This window comes from Pteronotus mesoamericanus, unplaced genomic scaffold (genome assembly GCF_021234165.1).
Source record: "Pteronotus mesoamericanus isolate MK-2021 breed Mesoamerican mustached bat unplaced genomic scaffold, CSHL_Meso_final scaffold_174, whole genome shotgun sequence".
Lineage (NCBI taxonomy): Eukaryota > Metazoa > Chordata > Mammalia > Chiroptera > Mormoopidae > Pteronotus > Pteronotus mesoamericanus.
In genome coordinates this window covers 4,946,778-4,968,550 of record NW_026555309.1, presented here as the reverse complement: position 1 = coordinate 4,968,550, position 21,773 = coordinate 4,946,778, and the positions used below count along the sequence as shown (strand labels likewise).

Here is a 21,773-nt window from a genome sequence, read left to right as displayed (position 1 = left end):
CTGGGACTTTGTTAGAGAAAGCAAGATGGAGAACAATGTGCTTCAGGTTCGAGAGACGCCCCTTGTAGGGCTTTTTGTGAAATGTAAGGACCTTTTTGTCTATCTGCTGAGAATAACAAGACAACAGTCATTATACTATTTTTATCTGGAAAGAGTCCTTTTGCTGCAGCATAAAAGCAAGCCTTGGAGAAGAGGCAGACAGATACAAGGAGATTAATAAGACGACTTTTCCGGGGACGTGGGTGGGAGCTGATGGTGGCCTGGTGAGACTTAGAAAGTTATTAGTCACTGAATCAATGACTAAATATAGTAAGAAGTGCACTGTAAAATGTGGGTGGAGGGAACAAAGAGCCCAAAGGAGAGTCATAAGAATTAGACTACAGCAAAGCGTCCGGAAAGCAATGCCTCTTCCAGGAAGTCATAAACGCAGAATTCTTTGTTGAATAAAACTAGGAAGAGGATGTGGTATTCCAGGGCCTGTAGAAAGCATGACGGGAGACACAGGCTGAGATGCATGTGGGGAGCCAGACCAAGGACAAAACGAACAGTCAAAAGATTGTGCTAGAGGTTTGCAAGCAATGAGTGCAAAGCTGGCAAGTTGACGCGGGTTGCTTTAAAAGGGGTAAGGAGAGAAACTGAACAGAAACCTTGGAGCATTGCCATTTATGTGGTACACAGGCGGTGGGTACCTGGAAACTGCACTGACAAGGAGAGGCCAGCATTGTGTGATGAACACCCAGGAGAAAGTGTGTCACAGAGAAGGAGGGTCAGTCAAGAGTTAAATGTCAAGAAGGAAGGACTTGAGTACGAAGACTAAAAGCTGACCATGAATTTGAGCAACCTGGGGTTTTACCCATAATATGGCCCCAAGTATTTTCTAAACTGATCTCTCACTATACTACTAAAACTCAACTTTTAATTAAGCCACTTTTCTCTCTCTTCCCCCTCTTCATTCTTCTTCCTTTCCTTCTTACTCTCCCCCATCTCCTCCTCCCCGCTTTTTCCCTCCTCCTCTTTGCTATCACACCTTGTTTTTGTAAGGACAAAACTGGTCTAAGACAATCACAGCCAATCCACTGTTGTGGTTTTGTGTGTGTGTGGGTGTGTGTGTGAGTGTGTGTGATGGGCCTGGAGATGGATGTGAGTCTTGGTACTAGCGTGAGTTGCCAGGGCAACCTGGATAAAAGAGCCAATGTGTTGAGGGTGATAGAGCCGCAGATGAGAAGGCCAGGTGCTTGAGACACGGCTGGCCCTGAACGGATCGCGGGACTACCTCCCCCGAGGCTTCCTGCGGAAGGCAGCCCAAGCCCTTCCCATTGGCCGAGGTCCAGCAGCGCTCTTGTTGGTGTCCTTTCCATCTGAAAACACTTCTAACAGATGAAACACACAGTTATCCCCTTCCACAAACTCCATTTTGTGCTCTCTTTTCCCTTTTCTCATTCTGATTCCTCTACCAAGAGATTATCAAATCTTCATCTATCCCAAACCAACCCAATTTTCAAGCCCTTTCCGCCACAGACTTTTTCCCTCTTTTTCCTCATCCTAAGAAATTACTCTCCGAGTCCCATCCCTCAACCATCTAGTGCCCTTCCACTAAATCTCTTTGACCACTTCAAATACAGATATTTATGCACATGGACTGTTTCCTGCTAGAACTTAATTTGCTCAATGCAAGATCCCTGCCCATGTTAATTTAACCTCCCTGCACCTAATGCAATGTTTTATCCATAGTAGGTCCTGAGTAAATTGAGTAACTTAATAAAATGTTTAAAAATCCTCATAATAAATGGAGCTAGTAATAGAAATATATGGATAACACAATATTTTGGAGAGTTATGATCAGAAAGAAAATTTCTAGTGGGATAATCAAAGTCAGGGGAAACAGTTAATAGCAATTTCAGACACAGCTTCATTGAAAATGACATATTACTGAAATTATGGACTTGCATCTCATAGCAATTCAGTGATCATAGTACACTCTGGCACTTGGATGCTTATGGTGCTTAGAGATAAGAACGCGACCACCGCTGCATTTCATTAAAAGCCCATAGATCAGGAATACCAAACCCAAGGCTGTTTTTGTTACGGCAGGGACACACAATATTGGCAATAAAAGAAGGGAGTACATAGAGTACAGACATAAGTGAAAGTGACAGCTTAAGGATGTAAAGAACGGGGGCCGCAAATCTCACTGGATGGGACCCTTCATCTGGACAGGTGGCACGGTGGGTGGTCAGAGTTATTCTCTGTAAACTAGTAAAATAGCGTTTGAGGTAGATATAAGAAGGACAAGAAGAAGAGATGTGTCTATAAATGCCTTTCTCGGCCTTCAACAGAGCTTTCCTTGACAAAAACCCCACAGCACTCCCCTCCCCTTCCCCTTTGATTGATGTCTTAGTCCTCAGGGATACAGTTCATGCTGATCTAACACACATTTCAGCACAGTCCTTTAGTTGTCCTGTCCTTGTTGGGGGTATTTTTGGTCCCCTGACAAGGCTAAAAGCTAGACCCTTTAAGGAGAAGCTGCTTCCTCCCTCAAGATGGTACAGAATTGTGCATACACTAAAGGAACCACACGAAATTGTGGAGAGGAAGTGAATACATTCCCAAAAGACCATTCTCTGAAAACCTACTGAATTATGAAGGGGGATGAGGGGTATTGGGAGACCAATAATGATAATGCTGTCTCTCTTTTTCTGGGTGTTAATTACGCGAGTGTGTGTACTTTGTGAAAATTCATTCCATTATACACGTACAACGAGTGTATATTTCTGCATGTATGTTATACTTCAATAAAATTTTAACTTAGAGAAAACTTATTGAAAAAGTTGTGCTGAAAACAGCTCTACCTTGAAAGAAAACCCAAAGTAAAACTCACATGAATACAAGAGTGTGGCTGAGAGGAGAGATAGTGGGGGACTTGATTATCATCATTGCAAAATATTGACTGTGTCTTCTTGGAAGCAGGCTTGGGAGCTGGCCAAGCATTTTGAAACACATTTTTCTGGACCCCTCCCCAAACTCAAGAAGTAGGCATGTCTAACGGGTCTCCAGCATGGGAGGGTGTTGGCATGTGGCTCTACTGTTATCACAGGAGCCACAGCCTAGTGTGATAGTGACAGGACATTTGTGATGCACAGCAAAGGAAAACCGGTGGCTTGACTTGGCTTGAATGAGCTGGAAAGTACAGGAAGATCCAAAAAGTGATGCCCAAGATGGAGGGAGGAGGGGCAAGAGTGGGTCTAAACTGCAAAGGGTTGAAAACAGAGAATGTATTATAACCGAACAAAAAAATGTCCTTGGGTTGTGAAGGCGTGGTGTGAACCATGCTGGTCTCTCTGACAGATGACCTTTTTCTTTCCTGTGCTTCCCTTTGCGTTTGTGGGGAGGACTCACTGCTCTTTAATCAAAACCTCCCCAGGTTTTCACAGACCTGCTTTCTCCCCGCCTCAGTGCACAACTTTCAATGACTATCTAGGCAACAAAGCATGTAAGGAATTATTTCCTAGAAGCAATAACGCATCACTTTTCTATTGAAACCTAGTCATTAAGTTAGGAAACAGGTCTATCTTAGCAAGCTGGAAAAAACAACACAGCAGGGTGAGTTTTAGCACTTTTTTATGCTGTGCAACTAAAACCTGGCACTTTCAAGCACCAGGGCGTGGGCTAGTGGGATCTGTCCAAAGGTTATCCGAGATCAGTTAGCCCTCATCTCTTCTTCCACATCCTTTCTGCAAGCCCTTACTCTCCCACTGGCCCTTGCAGTTGGAGCCTGGTACTGATCCCATGTGGAAGAGCTTTTAATCTTCTGAATAATTTGTTCCAACTGCAGGATATGGAAGCAGATTTGCAACAGAAAGAAAGTCATATTAATAATGTCTCCTCAAGCCATCTTGGGATACTATTCTTTTTTTTTTTAAAGAAAGACAGAAAAAAAATGAAGGCAGCTCTGTGATTCTCAACCAGCAGAGTGTAATTTTAACATTTTGGGGAAGGTAACAGCATTCAGCAGAAAGTCTTGTAAGGAACTGGGAGAGAACATCAATTTGAGGTGTGACACTGTACAATGAGGCACTAACCAGAGAGTCATCCGTTGTTTCTACCAGATTCAAATTACATTGACTGGGAAGAAGACAAGAAAACAGCTAAAACAGCTATTGACTGGGGTGGAGTGGGAAATAGAACCTGATTCTCATACTTAAATAATAAGTATTTATTGAGTGTCTACTGTGTGCAGAACTAGATGGTTGCTGAGGTACTGATTCCTTTGGTTTTAGATAAACCCCAGTGAGTAACTCATAGTCCACAAGCAGCATTTTTTGCTTTGGTCTCATTCCAGATTCAAATCAGAGATCTTCCATCTGGTTGTATCCACAATATCCAAGATTGTTTCAATTTTGTAAAGTGAGACTGACAAACGCAAAGTAGAACTATTTTTTTTCTAGCCCACTTTTGCAAACAGTGGGGAATTACTCACACATTTTGGAAAACAATGGGAAATTCTTCACGCAGTGCAAAATTATCTTTATTCAGAAGATCACATAAGCAACATATTCACAATCAAACACATTTTACATTAGCGATAAACAACAATCACTTCTGTAAGAGCTTTCTAGGGTTGGTAGATATTTTTATTACTTCATTTCGTTTCCATCAAAGAAAGGAAATAGATGCTTTTTAACCTTAACATTATCAGTTCTACAACAGGTGTAGAGTAGGAAATGCAAAGGTTTGGGAAGAGATGGCAGAGGAGGGGGCCACCTCCAATGTTCCCTGGAAACAGATTCGGGAACCCTCTTCCAATTTCTAACCTTGTCCTAAGTCACACAAGCACATACACCTTTAAAGAATTACTCATGAATTCTAAGGAAATGTAACTTTTGTTGTTTTAGGGAAAAGGTGCAGAATCACTTCATGGAATTTGCTCCTTTGAACAGGTGGTTGGCACACCACAATCTCCTTTGTAAACTAGAAGAGTTTACATTGCAAGTAAGAGAATATAGCAGGCAGAATAATGCTCCTTTCCTCAGAAACGCCATTACCCCTAAAATCTGTGGGATATATTACATTATATGACAAAAGTGACTTTATAGATGTGATTAAATGAAAGACCTTGAAACGAGGAATTATTTCATATTATCCAGGTGTGCCCAATCTAATCACATGGGTCCTGAAAAACATAGGATCTTTTGCAGCTGTAGTCAGAGAAAGACATGATTCTGTAACAGTGACCAGAAAAATGCAACATCACTGGCTTTGAAGAGGTGGGGCACAAACCAAGGAAGGTGGGGGCCCTGTGAAAGCTGGAAAAGATAATGGAGCAGATCCTGCCCTCGAGTCTCAAAGGCACTCAGCCTGGGCAGAACCCTGAATTCAGCCAAGTGAGAACTGCTGGGGACTTTTACCTTCCAGAACTGCAAGGTAGTAAATTGGGTTGTTTCAAGTCACTTATTTTATGGTAGTTTGTTACAACAACAATAGGAAACTAATGCATGAGGACTGGCAGATAAAGGATTTTTTGGTGCCACTATCTCAAATAAATGCACAAAATCATTTCAACTAAGATGTCAATGATACCATTAAATATGGTCTGGCAATATTTAGTAAAAATATTGACAAAATCAGATAACAGCACTTGATTTCAACAACCACTTAGAACTATATACTTGGTGATATTAATTGATTTTCAATATTATACCTTAATTAATAGTCATACAAAGCTATGCTTCTGGTTTTATTATGAAACCATTATTGAGGGCCTTACCCATTATTTCGCTCACTATACCCTATGTAATGTCCCAAATGAAAAATTTCTCTCTGCCCTGACTGGCGTGGCTCAGTGGGCTGGGCGATGTCCTGCAGGCCAAAAGGTCGCCAGTTTGATTCCCAGTCAGGGCACATGCCTGGGTTGTGGGCCAGGTCCCTGGTTGGGGGTGTGGAAGGCAACCTATCAATGTTTCTCTCAAACAGCAGTGTTTCTCTCCCTTGCTTCCTCTCTCTAAAAATAAATAAGTAAAATATTTTTAAAAATTTCTCTCAAAGTTTAAAACCAAGAGATATTTTGTTTTTCATGATGAACATTTCAAGTATGCACTTTATTCCTAGCAATTTTTTGTGCATAGAAGCCAGATCTATCTTGTTCATAGTTGTCTTTCAAAACTTAGTGCCAGGCACAAGGGATTCACCAAAAATTATTTGTGAAGTAAATGAATTTATGACTAAATCTTGGCTGATAAGTGGTTAAAAACTAGGTTTTGTGCACAGCTATAGTAATTGCCTTTAATTGTTGTATTGATACTATTATTGGCATTGCTTTACTTCGTTTTTCCTTTACCATTTTAAATTTTTTTTATAGTGTTGTTACCTTTGTCTTATGTGTTCTTAAAGGACTAGCACGTGGGGAAAGAGAATGCCACATGCTTACTACAACAGAATAAAAAAATCACTAAACAGGTAATCATATGATACAGGAACTTAAAGTAAAAAGTGGCTAAAAGTAACTGGCATTTTGTTCAGGGATAAAGGACATTCCAAGTTGAGGGATGTCATTAACCCAGGTGACCTGCTTGGGGACACTGAATAATCTAGTGTTGCTAGAGCATAAAGGAGTGGGAGAAACATCTGGGAAAGACAGTCGGACAGTGATAGATCAGCTAAGGACTGATAGCATTAGATTATATGCAACAAAGAGCTACTGGACAGAATAGAGTTAAACTCCAAAAGGTTTTCAGAAGACTAACTTTTTTATTTCAGTGTCTTGGGGAAATAAGACAAAACTAAACTCTGATGACAAAATAATGATTGTTTGGAGGAATGGAAAACTGAAAGCACAGACATCAATTTGAATGCTATTGAAATAATCCAGGGAACAAATAATAAGGACCAAAACATAGACAGCTGTGGATGAATTCAAGGGAACCTATAGAAGTAGAATCAACATGACATAACATGTGATTGGATATGCGGATTGGGATAAAAAGGAAGAGAAAATTACTATGAGAATATGACATTTTGATGAAAAGCAAAAGGAATACAAAGGGAAAAGGAGGCACTGAAGAGAAGATAATAATGCCGAATATCCCTTATGTATTGAATGAAAACCATTTGCCAGATTTTGTTTCATATATCTTATATTCACAGCTGTTCTACAAAGTAGATTTTATAACCTTCATCTTATCGCTGCATGAAAATTTTCAGTATCTTCTCCAAGGTCCTTAGCAATTAAGAGCCAGAAATCTAACCCTGTCTGTTCAAGTTCAAGGTCATGTTCTCTATGTTATTCCTCACAGTCCAATCTCATGTTAGATACATTGAATTTGGAAAGCCTAAGACCAGCCATACCCGCAAGCTGTGATACATGTGCATGTGCTATCTAGGAGCATAACTGGTGCACGCAGGTTTCAAATTATCTCAAGGTAGATGGTGGCTGGAGAATTACCTGAGATCATTTAGGGAGAACGTATGGGAGTAGAGAAGACCAAGAATGTGGCACAGAGAAGTCAGTGGTGAAAGAGGAATCAGAAGGGGAAGCTGAGATGAAGTAGAAGGAGAAGTAAGAAGTGAAGAAGAGTACAGTGTCACCGAAGTCAAGAGGGGGCTTGCCAAGAAGGAACAGTGGTCAGCTGGCATAAACTAGAAAAATTACATGAGGGTGAGAATGAGGAAGGCTTCTGGATTTTGAAAATTCTAAAAATTCAGAAAATTCATTTGGGATTTCTGGAAGGGCAGCCTCATCAGGTATGGATAGACCCAGAAGCAAGGCCATAGGGTTGAGTGGTAAGGAGTGGTGAAGAAATGAAGCCTTTTCCTCATGACATGTAGCAATGACAGGAAGACTAGAAGCAGGAAACAGGAGGTAGGAACAAGAAAAAAGTAAGTTTTTAAATGTATACTTTAATGTCTATAAAAGGCTCGTTTGGGTATAAGAAGGCATTGGAGAGAAAAGAATATGAATATATGACAAAGAGATTTTTGCCACTGTCTTCATAGGTCATTTGGTGTCAGTGCAAGGGCCACATCCCCTTGAGGGGCCATCTGCTCTGACCGTATGGCTTGTCACAGGATGGGCTACAGAGCTCTGGGCAGCTCCATGGAACAACTGAAAAATTGGGACCATTCCCTCTTTAACTTAAACAGAATATCCAACTAAGTCATATCGGTATTTAAAATGCATCCACTAAGTAAAAAGCTATACCCCAGACATGACTCATCACTTAGCATAGCTATAATGTTAGTAAATACCAAGGATAGTCACTCAAGTTTATGATTTCATTTTGCATACATATAGTTGCACTGATTAGAATACTTACGAACAGTAAACACAAGTCCAGTGGTTTATGTTTGCTATAGAAATCAATTTCATCTTTTAAGTGAGTAATCATAGAACATTCAGAGTAATATAGGAAGAATATCCACACAGGTCTAGCCCCATGTCGTACGTAATATACAATAGCACAATAGTGTACATTTTGCTTAATGGCTAGACATTAAGGGAGGAGAGAACAGAACAGAATTTGACTTCAAAAAGGGAGCTACAAGAACAACAGAAGCTTTGGAATCAGCAACAAACATGAGAAATGAGACAACTTGGAGAAGACATTATAACTTGGAGGGAACTGAGAGAGCAAATGAAAGGTAGGAGAAGGAGCATGCCGGCCCTGAAGAGAAAGCCCCAAAGGAACCAAATCAACATTGTCTCCTAGATTACTCTGAGCTAAAAGAATGATTTTAAAAAGAGAAGAGAGAGCCTCAGGAAGACTTAGTAGGCTTGTAGAATGGAGGTGGGGGTAAGACCTCCAACAGCTACTCCTCATGGAGGGTCACAGTATTGTTCAGTCCTTTGTCCTATTTTTTCATATATTCAATGTGTTTTCAGACTGTATTCATTAAATAACACTAGATTTGGGGGTAATAAAAGTTCTTTGCCTTCTCCAAAGTCTCAACTCAACCTAGTTGGAAATAGTTGGAGGAAGTAGTTAAAGGGAACATGCGTAAGAATATGTTTAAAGGCATATTAGCATAACAAAGGAATAATTGCTATATTGTCAGATTTTCTGAGGAACTGAGTGGTTTTGTTTTTGTTTACCAATCGCACTTGGCCCAGCAAACCCCAGTTCCTCCCTCATGATGACCTGCGGGGCCTCCTCACTCAGCCCAGGACGATGCTGAGCCCACCATGTTTGCTTCCTGGTCAATGTCCTGCTACAGTATCATTTCTGTGACTGACTCCTCTCTGCTGCCAGGCCCCTCTCTTTAGTATTTCCCATGGTACATGGTACCACAGACGGAACGTCTAGTTGTTTTCTGGCCATTTCTTACTTTTTATAATAAAGTCTGACAATTTTCTCCTGGGTTTTAAACCCACCTGGCATTTGTCTGAGGTCAAGGCAGAAATGATAAATGCCATTATTTAAAGCTTTCAACTGCTGAAATAAATCTCTAGGAAAGCTGACAAGATTCCAAGAGCAAAGGATTCGAGACAGAATATTTGGGTTCAAATCCAGACTCTGACACCGACTCACAGTACTTTCTGAAACACAACATTAACTTCATTGGGCCTCAGATCCCTCATAGGCGAAATACAGGGTTGAGGATGACAGAGCTCTCTGGCACCCTGCAATCTCAAGGCCCTGTTAGCTTGCTCATTGACAGGTGAAACACATGCTCAGCCCCATTCAAACACATTTATGTGAAGTGTTCTCTGAAGTTGGTGTCAACCTTAAAATGTTAGGTCCCATCTACTTCTTGAAATAAACCATCACTTCTCCCCTCCTGTTATCAGTTCTTTGAAGATGCTTCAACCATGACAAGACATAATAAAAAGGAAGATTAATTGGTGAACTGAAAAATCCTTGCAGTGACAAGGACACACACACAGAAAAGAAACCCTGGCCACCTTATTTGTCTCAGGTTGCAAGGCTTTATTAGTGGGATGGCCAGCTTACATTCTTAAAAATATTAAGTCTAAATTGTTAATAAAGGGAAATGTGTACATCTTAATCTTGTCCTTAACTAACATTGATTATAGCACCTATTTATAATTACTGTCAACCCCTTGGAACACGTGATGACGTATTCCTTTGCCACTTTATTTCTTTTCCACACTGGTACCTTCAACATCATTTTTTTCAAAATGATGAACATAAATAAAATTTAAATTTGCTTGGAGGCTTTAAGTACCATACCTCTTGAATGAACTGAAGATACTATGAGTAATGCAAGGTTAAATATGGGAATCATTCAATGGCACTGTGTTCTAGACAGATAGCAAAACGAACAGAAAACAGTTTCTACATTCAAAAGCTGTGATATTTGCAGCTAACCTTTAGCAAGTTCTCACCATAGGCCAGGGAATCCTTTTCCATACTTACAGCGGTCCTTCATGTAAGGGCCATGATTGCCTCCACCTTAGTTATGTTTAGAGGGAACAGTCTGACTACTGCAGGGCTTGGTGCTAACGAGGAACCCCTTCACGGCAAGGGAAAATCTGAATCGATAAAAATGGGAGATCATAGATTAAAAGGGATTACAGTTGAAAAGCAAATTCCTACAACAAGTGACATTGGAGTCAGTCTTAAAACTGTTACTAGATACAAATAAGTGGTATTAAGGAAGGACATGCTAGAAAAAAGAATAGTGTATGGCAAGAAAAGTCTCATCACAATAATGATCACACCTGTACTTAACCCTGCACTATGTCAGTCATCCGCACTGCACGGTAAAATCTATCAGCTCTGAGACTGTCTTGCTTATAGCTGCAATTCCAACTCCCAGTGTATAGTAATATAAGTTGAATGAAGGAAATACATGTAACTTTTCAGATCCTCCTTAAAACAGCAGAGTGCACTTTACCACTCTGTTATGAACTGAATGTGTCTTTCCCCAAATTCATATGTCAACCCTAACCCCCAATGTGATGGTAATTGGAAGTGGGGCCTGTGGGAGGTAACTAGCTTAGCTTCTATCATGAGGGTGGGACCTTCATGATGGGCTTAGTGCCCATGAAGGAAAAGGCAGGAGCATGGAGAAAAGGTCACAGGGGCACACAGTGAGAAGCCAGCTGTTGCAGGAATCGAATTTCCCTGCACCTTGATCCTTCGACTTCCCAGCCTCTAGGACTGTGAGAAATAAGTGTCTGTTTTTTCAGCCACCCAGTCTATAGTGTTTTGTCTATGGTATTTTGTTATGGCAGCCCAAGCCATGTGATTTGCTTTGGCCAATGAGGTCATAGTGGATGTGATCTAAGCAGAGGCTTGAAATGTGCTTGCCTTGCCCCTGTGCTTCTGCCACCACCACAAGGAATACACAGCAAAGTGCATATGAGGGCAAGAGCTGAAGAGGTATTAGCAAAGTCGAAGCAGTATAATGCTGTGTGTGCTAGAGTCATGGAGCAAAGTCAAAGTGGTAAAATGCTGTGCGTGCTAGAGAGTGGAGCTGGAGGTAGGAATGAGACGAGCAGAAAGAAGTCGAGGGATAGTCTTTTTTGATCAAATGTAAAAGCTTACATTTCAATAGAGAGTCTGAAAAGCAATTGTATTATAAAATGTTTACAATGCAGTTGAGTAAAATAAACCAGAAACTAGAGGCTACAAAATAAAGCATCCTGTACAGCAATTCTGCCCTGCTCAATGACAAGGGTTGCACTCTGCTATCTTTGTCACTATCTTTGACAAAGCAACTAGGGATCTTGTTTTACAATGTGTTAGATGACAACCATGGGTATTATTCTCAAGCCAACACAAAGGCATGATGATTACTAACTTTCCTTACTGTGATGGTCATAATCAATGTATACTGCACACACACACCTGGCAATGTTCCAAAACCAAATACAAGAAACTAAGCAACAAGAGGATTTGAATTTTTGAATCCCAAGTAAAGTGGTTTTTCCACTTTCCCCTTAACCACTCAGCTACTTTAGAGGGAAGTGCCAAAAAGCTTACTGATGTTAATCCTAAGATTTTTGTAGCTAATAAACCCAAGCTGGCAATGCCAGAAATTCAGGCTGCAAAAATTAATAAACTAAATTCCCTGAGGCTGGGAGCCCAGAGAACACTAAATGGCCAAAGGCCATTTTTGAATGGCGAAGAGCCCAAGTTGCCCAGCACAGGATTCCCAGACTTCAACATCAAGTTCATATTTGGCTCTTTTTATGCAGGATCTTTTGGGCTTTGACTAGATCCTTCGGGTCCTCTACTAATTGGTCTCTCTGAAACAGTTTGAAAGTCTCTAGCATGTCTCCACTGAGAATAGGTTTGGTCCCAAGCAGGGATTTGTAGGTAGGAAGTGGACGGTAGGATTAGCAGATCATTTTCTATTCCCATAGCAAGAGTTTATTCTAAGTTAAACTGCCTGCAAGTCAATAGACACCTTTATACCTTCTACCAGGAGCTTGACAGAAAAGTCAGTCTATATGTAGAAGTTATTACCCATCTGTCTCATAATATACCAAACATTGCTTCAATTATTATTCTTTGCTTTCATTGCAAAAACAGAATATATATCCTACTCCACTCTTAATTTTCAAGTCTACAATTGAAACAGCATTCTATGTTTAGTAGTTCATTTTCCTATAATTTGTTATTCTCTTTATTTCTCTCAAATTCTAACTTCTATAAATAAAAACTATGGAATTATACATTTTGATGGTTTTCTCTTTTCATAAAAGCAGTCAAAAACCATTTCATACACTTTGATTTTCGTTAAGGTGAAAAATAAAGAATTTATCTTAGTCTTAAAGGAGAAAAACAACTTCTTTTCTGGATTATCAAGTCTTTATTTGGCAGCTGTATCGTTAGGAAAATGTCTTTCTTTTAAGACCTTGAACTTCAATGCTTTCTTAATTGTGAAACTCATTAAGTGTTCAGAAATGACATTATTTGCTAAAGCTCATACCCATTAAGCAAAGCACACCCACTGTCATTACTAAGGTACTAGGGAATCACTTGCACCAGTAAGGAGGCAGGAAAAGAGAAGGCCACAAACCAAAATTAAAACATTCCCAGTAAGGAACTAATTACCTAAACAATACAGAGCAAATGAAACTTCTGCTCCCTGAAGTGAAGTTAAAGTCAGTCCAATCTACTCTAATCATATCACACAACCCATTGTAGCTCTACTGCTTTGAAGAGGAGTCTCCAGTAGTTTTTCAGAACTCTTCCCATATTCTCTGACATCATTGAAACCTATTCTTCATGTTATCTCTATCCTGAGGACTGTTGAATAAATGCATATGTGAAATAAAGGAATGAATAGATGGATACAAGCTTTGAACAAGCAACACTAGAGTGACTCCCTTGAAACTTATTTCAGCTATTTTATGTGTCAGCCAGAATCAGTGGGCAAGATGGCGATCTACAGAATTCCTTTCTCTGTAGTACAAACTACTCCTTTCATGGTAGCTCTACCGTTCTCTGATCACGCTGAAAGGGCACTCTGGATAAGCCTTGATAACCAGAGTTTTCAATACCATTTAGATGGGACTGGGGTAAAGACCAGAAAGTCACTGGAGTTATTAAAATATGAATTTTTTCCATATGGTGAAAAAAACTATGGTAAGAAGGGTGGTTATGACAGGTTTTTAAATGCCTATTGGGAGGCACTATAAAAAGAGCAACCTTAGTAGTCTAGTTTAAAACAGCTTATTTCTTCTTTGGTGTATCGACAGTTCTCTGCCTTTCCTTTTATGTTTATATATTATTCACACTTAAGTACATGATTAAAAGCTATTTAATTAATAAGGCCTAATTTTACTAAAAACATATAACCACAAATTATATTTCAAAATAAAAGGTGTTTCCAAACTCAGTGCCCAGTAACTAGACTGAAAATTCCTTACTTAGACCAATTTAATGGACAAGTTTTGAATTAACTGTTCTGTGGAGTGAACCCTGGGTCAGAAGTCAGCACAGCTACGGGTCCATCGCTAAAGAGCTTCCCAATAGCAAAGAGCAGGCTTGCAAGTTAGCCCTTGGCTTAAATTATTAGCTGTGTGACCTTGGACAAATTACCTAATTCTTGCGAGTCTCAGTTCTCTTATGCGTAAGTTAGGACTCTTAGTTTATAGAGCTGTTGAGATATTAAATTAGGTAATATGCATAAATAGCTTTGTACAGTACAACATAAATGATAGCTAAAAATATCTATACTATGAGTGCTTTAGCTACCTCTCCATAGTTCATTTTCTTTTTTCTCATTTATTAAAAAAATTCCAAGACCCCTCTTATCCCATAAAAGTATACTTTAATTTATTTTATATGTTCTCTGTTTGTTACCCAAGAGCAGATATCAGTTCTACTTTTGTATACGCCATAACACTTGTATCATTGTCAAATGAATTCATTTTAAAGTCTATTTATCACTAAAGAAATCTACTTGAGTAATTCTCAAACATAGTGCCAATTTTTAACTTTTAATTCATATTCTGAATCTATCCATTTATCTACCTATCTAATCTCTGGTGTTCAGCTATAGATTTGTTTTCCTTTTGCTGGAATAGCACCTATTTTTCTGACTAGGTAACCATGCTCTTATTGTATTAATTCAATGCCTCATTGAAAGCTATTCTTAATTTTCAATTCAAAAATATTTAATAAGGATTTACATAACCCACAGGTAATTGGGCATGAAACGATTACAGCAAAACTGCAGCACAGCAAGCAAAGAGCTTTGACTACAGCTGCCATAGTACAATAAGATAATGGATAGTGAGAGGAAGTAACCACAGCAAAAAGGGTTTCTGATAATGGAGGGAAAGATTTCCAAGTAGCCCTTTTAGACCAGACATTGCTCTTCCCCTCCAAAATTGCTGCCAATTAAACTACTGATAGCATTTTCTGTTATCCACATGCAGCTGCAAAAAGTGTAATTTCGAACTTGGTAGAAAATTGTACTTGTGACATTGTCACAGGTTTGTGAAGTAAGAAGGCAGAACATTTGAACTAGCTACTACAATAGTATAATAGTTGGAAGGTATGTGCCATAAGCAACTGCAGATAGAATTGGCAAACAACTTGGAGTGAGTATGTTAGCTCTGATATAAAGAATAAGACACCAATATGGTAGCACATGGGCCATATATACAGTACCTGGTCAGATAAGAAAACCATGATCAAAGAAGACTAACTTAATCCCTGAAATACTGATTTATGGATTTGAGGTGGGGTTTAGGCACCTATATTAACAGTTTCACAAGTAATTCAGGTATTTGGTAGCAAGACCAAAAGGCACCAAATCCCAACATTATACTGATGAAACAAATACTATATTCTTCAGTCCTGGAGAAAAGAAAAGGCATCACATTTTTTGTTGAACACCATCATAGACCACTAAGATCTACTAAAGTCCCTGACATGACCCTCTCTTCATTCTTTCTGTCTTAGCTGAACTTCTTGAGAAAGCTTTCTACGATTTTCTATGTCTTCTCCTAACCTACCATTCTTCACTCAAACTGTTGTAATCTATCTTTTATACTCAAAATTCTAAGTAAACTTTTCTCATTAAGGTCATCAGGACCCCCTTAATGAACTAATCTAATGAGTGTTTTAAGTTCCAAATTTCCTTGGCGTCTCCCCTCCAAGGTGACTGACATTAGTGACTACATCCTCTTTAAAACATCACGTTCTTTTTATCTCTTCTTTTGTCTTCCCTGGGTTTCTCTCTCTTTTCCTGCAGCTTAATATTTAGTATTCTTTAGGGTTCTATTCCAAATCCTCTTCTCTTCCCACTCTATATGCTTTTCCTAACTAATGAAGGATATGGCGATAATGCTTAGATAGTTCTCGTTAGCCTAGACTTTTATTTCTCATAGTCACTCAAATAGGGTTTAATGTCCAAGATGGAATTATCTACACTATCCCCACCCTCCCACGCATGATCCCTGCTCTCTCTCCAAATTCACCAAGGAATGATTCCAACTCAAGTCCCTTTGACTCTACAGCGCTTGTTATTTCCAGTCTGACTTGATACGCTGCCTCTCCCATGATACCAGCATTGTGATTTGATTGATGGGTTGGGTCTTCCTTTTGTACCCATGGATCAACTTTATGCTCTATGAAGCACACTTAAACATTCATGGACTTCTGTTTTTCAATGAGTTAACACTTAAAACTTCTGGATGAATACTTATTACTTCAATGGCCTTCTTTCCCACAGGACCTTCTAAAGAAGGTTTTTATTATCATTATGAATTCTTGAGGTATATAATATGATTGCTTCATTTCTGATTATCTCCTGTATTTTGTACCATTCCTTCTTTTCAAAGAGGTTAGCTGTGTAAATAGCTGCTATATAAACCAGAGAAGTTCAACCAGAAGGAAATATATATTAAGAGACTTAGTGCAAGTAATTGGCCTATAAAACTGTGAGGGCCAGATAAGCAAATCTGGAATCCATAGGACAGGTCTTCACTAAGGACAAGTTAGAACCCATGAGAAGGATATAAGTAGAATTTCTTCTCAGAGAAGTCTAGCTATGCCTCTAAGACCATTCAACTGGTTGAGTCAGGCTCAATCAGATTATCTAAGATAATCTTCTCTTACTTAAAGTCAACTGATTATAGACTAAACCACATCTACAAAACACCATTCTAGTAACACCAGGATTAGTATTTGAATAAGTAGGGACTGAATCCATTGAAAGACTATCACAGCAACGGTTTCTACTTTTAATATGAATAAATAATATTTACTATACTATTGTACTTCACTTGTTTTCATATTTAACATCTGATCATCAAAACAACTTTGAGGAAAATTGGATTAGGGTTTATTGTGTCCAATTTATAAACTGTGCAAACCAAGGCTCAGATAACTTGAATCTATCTAGGTTCACACATGAGAAGACAACTTTGGACTTGAAGCCAGCCTTTGGTACCATAGACTGCACTTGGAAGCACGCCTTAATGTATATCACTGCTCCAATTATTTGCCAAAGGCAACAGACAATGCTAGCAGGGTAGGAAAATTCTGATTCATACAACTCATAAATAATTTTAAATCCAGTGTATCATATACTTGGTTTATTGATTTCCTCACTGTCACTTGTTATTAGCAAAGAACATAAATAAGATAAAATGTAAACTCACAGGTCTTTTGATTATGCTAAATGTTTTATCTTCATTTTTCAAGCTTTTTATTTCTTAGAACCTACCTAGAATTTGATTTTTTAAAAATCTCTGTTATTCAGATATTAAAAACAAAACCCAGAGGAACCTACATAGACCTTCAGAGACCTTTCATGTTTTCATCTACTCTCAGACACCTTCCTATATAACATGTAACAAATAATTGATGTGGTTATGTTTCAATATTTTAAGGGTTTACATAATTTTAAAGATTTCAGGATCTATTTTAATTTAATGCTATGAAGGCATAATTCAGTTTCAGACTTAGACAAATGATTGTTTCACTTTTTAAATTTCAAATCAAATAAATTGATGATTAAGTCATATAATAAATATAATAACAATAGCTAGCATTTATTGAACTCTAGGCATGCCTTCCATTTTGTTAGAATACTTTAATATGAAATATGAACTTAATGCTCCCAGTAAACTTTGGTGGCAACTACAGTTACAAGTGGGGGTTAAGGATACACAGCTGATAAGGCAGAGCCACAGTCTGAACCAGTTTAACTAACTCTAGGCCCTCAGTTCTTAGCCCTATTAGCTAACTACCTCTCTTATTAATAAAACTTACACATAGATATTCCTCAAAATTTCAAACTTTACAAAAATTTTATGTCACTCTCAGTGGCCTATCGTTCTTTTTCTTCTATTAGTAGCAGCCCCTCTAGGTGTCCTTCTGCTGATCCCATTACTCCAGGGTAATAAGAGTCTGCACACCGCTAACTTTTACCACAGCCATCCATGAAATGAAAAGAAGAAGAGGACTTCCAGTAAATAACAACATAATTAGTCATTACTTCACTACCCATTCAGGTAGGCAATGGTAGAGGAGAAAAAAAACCCCATTTCTTCTCTTAAAGGACTTATCTATTGGGATGGGCAATGTAACAATTACATAAAATGGTCAGTCAAGCATCATGCTAAAGAGGCATATGAGTGCTCTGAGATCACAGGGAAGTTAACGCCTGGCTCCTCTTTGGAAGACAGGTCGGAAGTAGGAAGAGGAGAGAACGGATGTTTTCTATGCACGTGGAACAGTATGTATAGTGCACCAAGATAAAGCAGACTGTGAAAGGTTTCTAGAACATGGAGATGTTCTCTGTGAATGAGCAAGAAAAAGCAGTTAAGGAGGTGATGTCTTTGGGATATAAGGAGGTCTGGTTAAAACCTGGTTGAGTTATTGCCAAATTTATCGCAGCACTGGACATCATTCAGCCAAACTATTCTAACTTTAAAATTTCACTTTAAAATGCAGTACTTAATCTTATAAAAATTTAATTTTAAGACAAAACATTGCCAACATGAAATGGACCACTAGATCCCACAGTTGCCTTCTTAGAAGTCTAATAAGCTACAAAAGTGAAGTTCTTGCACTTATTAAGACACCTCAGGGGATTTACGGATATTTGTCATTTTTCTGGTATACTCCCCCAAACTCTGTTCCCACATGTAATCTGTAGCTGGCAATGGAGCTTGTGTAACTGCAACTGTTACAAGAAATGACAAAGAGCATATATCGAGAGAATGTGACAGGTTTACAAGACATGCAGTGATAATGGGATTGAATGACACGACTATTAATAGCTTCAGAATAAGCCTCTTCCAGTCATAATTGGTTGACTTGTCACGTGTGTTTTGTGACCATATTTGACAATGCAGATATTCAAAACTCTTGGAAAAAATACAATTTCAAACGAGAGTACCATTAAAACATTAAGGCAATAAAGTAGCCATTGAGCCGACATGGAAATCCATTCCTGTCTCTTCATGACAGTATCACTATTTGCATATCACTAATTCAGGAAGTGCTGTCTTCACCTCTAAAAATCAACCGTTTCTTTGAGCTTCATATAAAAAAAGCAGAGTGAATTTTCATTTTAGAAATCAACCCTCTACCCCCTAAAAAAAGTCTATGTCAGTATCCCCCTTACCTGTTCATTTGTATGTAGTGTCAATGGTCTCTTGGGGCTTTGCCCAACTCTGGGTCCATGAGCAATGCACTGCTGTCCTTTTGCCACTGAGCAACCCCCATAATCCTGGGTTTGTGAGGATTATGGCAGAAGCACAGATGGTTCCAATTCCTTAGCACAACCTGTGCCATTCTGGAAACCACTCCGGCATGTCAAAAAACCCACTCTGAAAGGGTTAATCAAAAAGATAATACTATGTACAATCTATATTCAGTTCTGAACCTGAGACCAGAGAAAAAAATTATGCCCCTATTTTGATTAGTGTCTACCTGACATTTAGCATTTTTTTCCATTGTAAATGCAATGACAGTAGCACCCATGGCATTGTCTGCAACACAAATCAGGGTTATTCTCATATGACATGACAGTTGCAGAAATCTCAAAACACTGTTTATGCTTATCTTGTCTTTGAAATTAACCAAGTTATTAGAACTGTCACTAGAAGTTATTTCATACAATATTGAAGAGGCCCATATAGTCTGTATCACAAATTTTTAAAAAATATTTTGATAATTGTATTTCAATTCTGTCAGTTTTCTTTGTCCTCACATGTATTTTATTTTATACATTTAAAAACAATCCTGAGAAGGTTCATGAGACTGCCAAAATTCTCCTTGTACAAAATAAAGACATTTTGTAAATCTTATATAAATAAAATTGTTTTTTTCTGACTATCTTTCCTATGAAGGAACAACTCTATGGGGAGAAAAAAAGCAAACAAATAAACAAAGAGAAAAACCCAACTCTGCCTTCTCGAGCTCCTCGATGACCGTGACCAAATGGGTGCCTGAGCAATGCGGGAACCTCAGAGAGACTAATTAGTACAGCATGTGATGTTTCCAATGGTTAGTCCTTTATTCTGATTACGGTGAACTCTCTGATGTGACATGGTCTGAGGATCAGGTATTTTAGTTAATAATGGCCCAGCTGAGACAGAGAGAAAGTAAAGGTGGGAAAGATGTTGGTGCTGGTTCAATTCAGGCTGGGTTTGTACAAGAGGCGTGATTTTGTCAGCCTGTTTGCCTCTGTAGTGTTGCACCATCGGGTATCTAAACAGCAGCTAGGAAACTTCCAAATCTGTTATCTACCTTGTTGTAAATGCTCTTCTTCCCCACTCTTTTCATTCTTCCTCTTTACAGCTTTTCCTTTTACAGATACTGAAGTTGCCAGTCACCATTTATTGAACCTTAAGATGATCGCAAGGAGTAATAAGAACAGCAGAACTGCCCCGGGAAGATTAATAATACCTTTCTCACTTTGCCAATCCATGGTGCACACCCGAAAGTGTTCTCTCTCTGTGTTTGTGAAACTGTAATAAAGGATATTACTTTTCCACATTGCCTTAGGTCAAAGAGACCATGTCAAAAGTCAAATACAAGTGAGCAAGATATCCTACTCAGCTTGCAGTTGCCTGCGCCAGAGATGAAGCTAGCTCCCAAGCTTAATTTGAGCAGTATTTCAAGTTACCATGAGGAGATGTCCCAAATACCTAATACATTAACTGTTTGAGCACCAAATATTCAGGTGAAAGAATTACACAAAGAAAATTAAGAAGAAGAAACAGAAGATGAAGGAGGAAGAGAAAGAGGAGAGGGAAGGGAGAAGGGAAAGAGGAAAAAGGATCCCCGACCATGGGCTAAGCATGCAATGGATTAACTTCTTATTCAATTTTTTTTTCTTTGAAATAGATGCTGACTTACTGAGTTCCCTTTTCTTCTTGAGTTCAAAGTTCTCTTCTTGAAACGTCTCTCCTAGCATCATTCTATCAGTCTTATCTAATTCTCTACTTGTCTGACTTTCTCAGTCCACTTTGCTGGCTCATTTTATTTTACCCATTAAGTGTTGGTGTCCTCTTAGGACTCTGTCCTCGGCATTTTCTCTTTCTGTTTCTGTATCATCCTTTCACTTTGTGTGTCCATTAACAGGTTTGTTTGTCTGCAAGGTGAAGGATAGGTGGGCAAGACCTAGTCATGGCTCTCAAGAAGCAGCTCACAGTTGTAGTTGGGGTGACAGAAATAAATAATTAATACATGCACGAAGTCATGCACAGGAATTTTCATGTATATATGGGATGGATACATCCCCCAGACTGGGGCCTTCTTAGAGAAAGAGCCACCTGGGAAGTATCTTAATGGATGAGTAAGAGATGGCTAGACAAAGGGAGAAGGAGAAGAGAGAGCGCAAGGTTCAGAAGTAGCATGTATACTATATGCAAGGGATTACAAGCAATTAGGTGTTGCCGCACCATGGAGTATGAGAGGAAGAATGGCAGTGGAGGATGTTTTGAAAAATTATTAACATCAATCAGGTAACGAGGAATTAAAAGTGAATATGAATATTTAAATCAAGGGAGATTAACCTTACCTGCTATCAAATTCATCAATAAATATGAAATGACAATGATATCATGATTATAAATATGAAAAGCATGAGAGATGTTGGGTTTTTACATGACTATGCTCATTCATCCAGATCTTATAGTAACTGTCAGTCCAGGAAGCTGGGGCTGTTCAGATTTTCCCGGGATTAGTAGTATTCCTGTCTGGATCCTCTCTCCTGCCTCTTTTCAGATCCTGGGGGAATCATTCCATTCTGACCACTTCTCAGTTTTGCCTCTGCAAATTCTCCACTCTGTACACACTGAGAAGAAGCATCCCCAGCCCTCATTTCTTCCCCAC

At 38.9% G+C, this 21,773-nt stretch overlaps 1 protein-coding gene across 1 annotated transcript in view; it reads right to left on the bottom strand.

The window, feature by feature from the left end:
* Positions 1-21,773, bottom strand: part of NKAIN3 (sodium/potassium transporting ATPase interacting 3) — a 527,170-nt gene that overhangs the window by 327,111 nt on the left and 178,286 nt on the right. The gene's annotated exons all lie outside the window — the stretch shown is intronic.